Source organism: Myiozetetes cayanensis, unplaced genomic scaffold (genome assembly GCF_022539395.1).
Source record: "Myiozetetes cayanensis isolate MyiCay16 unplaced genomic scaffold, myiCay2020 scf1, whole genome shotgun sequence".
In the NCBI taxonomy this organism is placed as follows: domain Eukaryota; kingdom Metazoa; phylum Chordata; class Aves; order Passeriformes; family Tyrannidae; genus Myiozetetes; species Myiozetetes cayanensis.
In genome coordinates this window covers 97,918,042-97,924,501 of record NW_026086604.1, presented here as the reverse complement: position 1 = coordinate 97,924,501, position 6,460 = coordinate 97,918,042, and positions in this window count along the sequence as shown.

Below are 6,460 nucleotides of genomic sequence, written 5' to 3'. Positions count from 1 at the left end.
GTATTAGATATAGCCCTCTAGTCAACGTTTGTCTACATGGTAATGCCCTGCTGCACACTCCTATCAGTACTGTGTATGGACCCTCTGAGGGCCTGGTTCTTCCCACACAGTGGAAGTGCCAATCGAGCATGATCTCTGCAGTTTCCAGTGCAGGAAGTAGAAAGCAGATGTTTAGCTACTGCAGTGATCAGTTTGAAGAACTAGACTTATTTAAGTTCCCCACCATCTCTGCTCTGATTTGGCAAGAGTTAAAGTTAGAAAATTAGACAAAACAAATGTCTTGTTATTTTAGAAAAGTTAATTCTTGGAATGATTTCTGCCAGGGGGCCACAGTAATAGAGCAAACAAAATGGGAGAGATTCAGGGCAATTCTTTCCTATCAAGTTGGCATACACCCCAGAGATTGTTCAGCAATTCTCCGGGATCAGTGAGAAAAAGTCAGCTGTGGGAAAGTAGCCTTGCCTTTGCAAGCATCAGCAACCTTGTAAACACTAAGTGTGAGGGCTCTGAAGTGACTAGAAACATGAAACCAGGCTGGGTTCCCAGATGGTGTGTACTGGTGTCATTCCACCCACGGAAAGCTGTGTGGTTTCAGCCCTACTCTCGAGTCTGTGCTCCCAGGTACCACCAGCCCTTCCAGGCTGCCATTCCAGGCTTTGCAACACAACTGCGTTTAGAGGCTCTGCAGGAATCTCCCTCTCGAGCCTGCGTAGGCAGTTGTTCCCCGACTGCAGCAGCTGGAGGACACACAATTCTGTGTTGTTATTTTAGACCATATTAGGGATGAGGAAATAGAGAGGGCACCGCACTGTCAGATGACCCTAGGAACACAGTGCCCACCACACTGAAACCACTTGATCCTTTTCAGCAATAAAAAGGTGGCAAAGGAAGATTAGTTTTAAGTTAACCACACAGGACTCCCTCAGGCACCATTAGGCAGAGCTAAAGGCCAGGACAGAAACTGAACAGTTAAGCTGCATTCCTCTCCGAGTACCCATTAAAAGAAAAGCCCTTGTCTTTAGCCAACTTCAAATCCGCTATTCTGCAAAAGTGAATTAAAGTGGCTGGAACAGATCTTTTCTAAAAGCAGTTTACATTGGACAGATCACAAGAACAATAATCACAAAACATGCTTTCTGTGAACCTTCCAAATTATCACATTTCTTCTTTTGACAACAACTGTAAACTTTCAGGGGGGGGAAAGTCTGAAATCTAAGGGATAAGTGTGAGGTGGTTTTGAGTAAAGGATCTGAAAAAGGGACAAAAGCAAGAATAAAAAAAGAAGAGTCAGGCCTTTTGAGTATAGCCCAAACCCATAGTAATAGAAGAAATCAGATACTTTCTTGGTGACAAATTTTAAAAGCACAAAAAAGCCACTTTTCTCAAAATTTATAGCTATGAACAAAACACTAGTTATTCATATTACCGTAATGTCCAAGCAAAACCAGTACCTCATTATTCTGGTCAAACACACAGCAACAGTTGTTCAAGGGTAATCCTTGCTCAGAGAGATTGCAAAGCAACTGGATAAACCAGAGAGCTGGAAGAAGTACAAAAAAGAGAAATCGTGGATGAAGCAGGTCAGCAGGAAGCTCAGGAGATGTCCTCATAGATTGCCATAAATTTGTGAGCATTAGTGTCAGGTAAGAGACATCATTTCATCTTGGTCTTTTGACAGACCTGCATCATGGTTAATGCTCTGGCAGTTTTGCTGGCTTTTTTTCCCAAAGGCAGGTACTCACAGGTTTGGCATGACAGTGACCCAAATCATGTGGCTAACAGGCAGCAGGAGCTACTCTGCTCCACAGCCTAGAAGTCTTCCTTCACCCCGCTATAGCTTTACAAGGCCTCTTGGTTGCATTGGAGAACATTCCTTTCCAAGAGACAGAAATAGAGATGAAAACAGATTTCAGTTTCCAAATACACTGTAAGGCCTCCCTCCACCGGGTCCTCCAAATTGTTGCCCCTCAACCTCTCATCCACATTGAATCCTCCCTGCAGACCACCAAGGATAAGCTCTGTGAGCTCAGCTGGCTCCTAGCACATCCTACTGAGGGGCACAGGTGTTCCTTCCCCCTGCAATGCACACCACCGCCTTCCTTGCAGGAGAGGAGAGGGAAGGGGAACACACCACCCATATATAGCCTCATAGCTATCTTAATGACTTCTTTTGGGGGTGCTCTTAAAGGAGTCAAGCTCTATTTGCATTGCTGGTGCACCCAAAGCCAGCTGCTCTTGTGAAACAAATCTTTGCATTGGCAGTGTAGTCTGAAGATGTAAAAGCAAGGACATTTTCTGGATGGTGACGTCTATAATAAGTATCTTTTTAGCCCAAATGCATTATCACATACTTTCAGTTTCTTCAGGACTTCAAATGGAAAAAAAATTAGGATTTCAGCACAGCAGGCTTAAAGATGACATTCATGATATTAAAATTTGAACAACAGCTTGAGCTCTTGATTTTTCTTCCTTTGAAAGCTGTTGCACTTCCAACCTGACTTGCATGGAAACTGAACATTTAAACTGTATGGTTTGACATGACTGTGTAGGTCATTTAATTGCTCTTCATTTTTCACTTTGAGAGCAGATTGCAAAACTGGATATTTGCTGAAATTGTTTGGGTTTTTTTTTTTTTTGTTTTGGGTGGCTGATTTCAGTAACTAATCAGCAAGGCTCAAATGACAGGCTAAGTAAGTCTTGGGCAGTTTTAAATTTCTTCTGGCATTTGAATGTGCAAGATTTCAATCCACTTTTCTTTGCTATCTGTTCTTCTTGAGTTCAAATATTTCAGTATTTCCTGGAATGCATATAAGCATTACAAATATAATCAGATTGAAACTCACTTTCAAAATGTTTTGGCATTATTGAGACTTACTTTTAAGTGTAGGCCAGATTTAATGCTCATTTGTGTCCAGGAAGTTCAGAGTGCTCCACAAGCACACCTTGAATGCAGAAACAAACCATCTGAAACTAATGAGATAAGTGTGGGTCCCATCTTTCTATCAGGGAAAGGTGGAGTGAAAAGTTCAAAACCAAAAACTTTATAAGATCAAGACTATTAATTAAATGCTGAGCCAGAATGTATCAAAGGCAAAGGAAGTAATTCCATGTGCTCACTTGGCATGGGATCAGGCCCTTCGTTTGAAATTGTGCAGAGTGAGGAATATGGAAAAGAACACAGTGTTACCTTCTGCTTTTCAAAAAGGCAAAGTCTCTTGTCCACCCTTCTAGGCAAGTTTTCTAACCAAGAAAATAATCAGCACATATCTTCAGATCAGGGAACTGGTCTGGAGTGATTGCCTATGTAATTTGTGTACATTTTCCAAGATTTGGAAAGCTTAATTCACAGTTTAGTTTCCCTGAGTTCTTCCCTGCCCTGGTGGTAGAGGTAGCTCTGCCTGATGCTCTGTCCTTGTGTCTATTCTCCCCTGTATTTTCAGCCCTCTGCTTGATAACCACTAGACACACAACAAGGACATATAGGAAAATTTTTTCTCAGCATACTAAGGCCCTGCCCTTCCCTCCCTTCCCTCTCTTTTCCTCCCCTTCTCACTTTTATTTCCTCTTTTATAATTTTCCTTCTTTTATGTTTTATTGTCTTTTTTCTCTTTTCCCTTTCCTATCTCTTCTCTTTTCCTTATTTTCTTGTTACTTCTCTTCCTTTTCCTATCCTTTTTTCTTTTCTTTTTGCCCCCCCTTCTCTTTATTGTCTTTTTCTTTTTGCCTTCTCTTTCTGCTCTTTTTTTCCCACCATAGATGTAAAACCATATTTTTTTTTTTAGCTTCTTCTAATATTGTCAGTAGTTCTTCCTAGGAATATACATTGCTAATCTCCCTAACCTTAAACTCACTATCCCAGTCAGAAAATTAGATTAACTTCCTAAACTTTTTGCAGTTCCTGCCAGAAAGGCCAAACTCTAAAAGTTTGTATCTCGTTTTTATACGTAAGCAACCACTAGGTACAAAGATACTATCTGTTTATACCCAGATGATCTGTGGAGGTCTTTCACAAGCCCTTTGGGGAGGCTTCTCTCTGTTTCAGTAATGGGAGATTGGGAAACTGCGGTTGTTCATATTGGTTTTACGGGAAAAATAGAATGTCCTCACTTTTCAAAAGAATTTAACTTCTCTGCTATGCTGCAACACATGCATTTTTAAATCAACACAATGGCTCTGCAAGACAGACAATAGATTCCATCTGTCTAAACAGAGATGGCCTCTGCTATCAGGTCAGCTTACAATCTCTACTTTGTCCTTCTGAGTGGAAAGTACCAAGCAGATAGCTTAAAAAAGAAGGGAATGGGACTTGCCCAGCATCAAACAGGAAATCTGGGACATGCAGATTTTCTGATAGCCCTTGCTTTGCCCAATAACCACTTGACCACTCTTCTTCACGTAAGGTTAAATTCTTAAAAGCTGTGGGAGACAATGATATGAGCTATGATAAATTCAAGAATTTCAAGAAGTGCTTCTATACCTGCTGCTATCAATCTTCATCCCATCTTAAGAGTTCTGTTTCTCTCTGCTTTTTCTTTGAAGGATTTGAAGAACTACCATTGATTTTATTTGTAAGAAGAGGTGGAGAATACACTTGACCAGTTCAATTGAAAATGCTTTGAGTCACAGAATGCTTATTTTTGTAACACTGCAACTGTTCAGATCCAATCTATTCAAATACATGCTGCATGACATGAAAGAACACCTATTTCAATTTAGCAAGTAACATCAGCTTGATCCCAGCATTAAGCTGCTGATTGAATGCCCAGGTACTATCAACAACCACGTATTTCAAAATCACCATTAGAATTCAATTCCAATTATTTCCTAAAAATACTTCTAAAAATATCAGCTTCCTAAAGCCAAAAGAACCAAGATGGACAAGTTCCAGGCCTGCAAGGAAGCCAGAAATGACCTGCATTTTGTTCTGTGAACAAATATGTACAATAGATGTTGCCAGCTCTGTAAAATTTATCAGAAAACTTGCTATAGCTTATTTTCAAATCTCATCTAGATATATTGTCCTATAATAATATTTTTAATTCACTTCTGAACTTTTAAACTGCCCTTGATTGGTTTAGGGTCTGATTCTGGTTTTTTCTGAGCATTTAAGGTTGGCAATAGTCACCATTTCACACAAAAAGCTACCCAAAAAAGGTTAAAATTTCTCTCTTCTTCAAACACAGTTCAGTAAAGAAGTACTCTACTGATGTCAGCTACTGACATTGTTAATAACATGGTCATTAATGCAAGCACAAATAAAATATAAAGCCTTGTATTTGATGTAAGAAACACCTAAATTATACATCATAATTAAAGTGCAATGACCCTGCTAAAGAAATAAAAACCCTAATGATTTAAAGTTTCTGGATGAGACCATAGAAAATGCTGAGAGCTTTTTCCATAGGAAGTTAAAGCAATGAGGCTTTGTGTACCTGGAATGCAAAAAGTCATGGTACTGACTGAGGTTCAGACACCAAGTCCACTGAAATCAATGTTAATTCCCCTTCACTGGCTTCAAAGGCCAGTGGATTAGGTTTTTAATTGTTCAACGCTTATGGCACAAAATAGTTTTGTAATGTATTCTAATAGTTTTCATGCTTTAGGAGAATCAATTGCATGGTTAGAGGTACAATGCTTTGCAAACCTGTGGTCTAAGACTCCACAAATGAAGTTATAAGTGCAAAGGAGAGAGGACAACCAGGCCATTAGGAGACAATTTGAAGAAAGCAAGTTCATGAAAACACACAAAATGAGTCACCAAGCAGGACAGAATCTTCAAAAGATTTTAAAAAAATGCAAATTTGTTAACAGATTAATATTTCTTGTCAATTAACATCATGGACTAAGAATAACAGGTCCTCACGACTCACTAGATGTTCATATGAACTTCAGGTAGTTCACAGTGTTTTGCAAACAGGATCTTCCGCCATTCAGTTTAGTCACAAAAGTTCTTGGCAGGTCTGCTGCAGTTACAGCCAGAACTGTTCTGCAGAAGTGCAGGAAGACTTGGGCTGCACACAAGAGCTGCAGATAATGCATCAGCCTTACTTACCATACCACAGAATCTGGAGTTTTCTGTCAATACAGACGTAACTAAGTCTCAGTGTTTTCTCTCTTTGATCTCAGTTATTCTTAAGGTCCTTTTACTGTCTCAAGCTGTTCCTCATCAAACATGCACAAAGAATTTAGTAGGGTGGATATGTTACACCAAGTGGGCAGAACTGCCTCAGAGTATACAGGCAGTTGGACAATCGTTTTGCTCCTGAAGACAGGAATTCAGAGAAATGGCACCCCGGTGACTTCTGTAGAGGTTTGCTGAGTGACTGTTTCATAATCCCATTTTCCTCTGGCTAAACTGTATTTCCCATTTAAGTAGCAGAGTGTACTCTCAGGATAAATGCAAGTTATATATCACTGGTGGTGTATGGCCACTTGGCTGGAAGATGAAAGGGGCATGAGA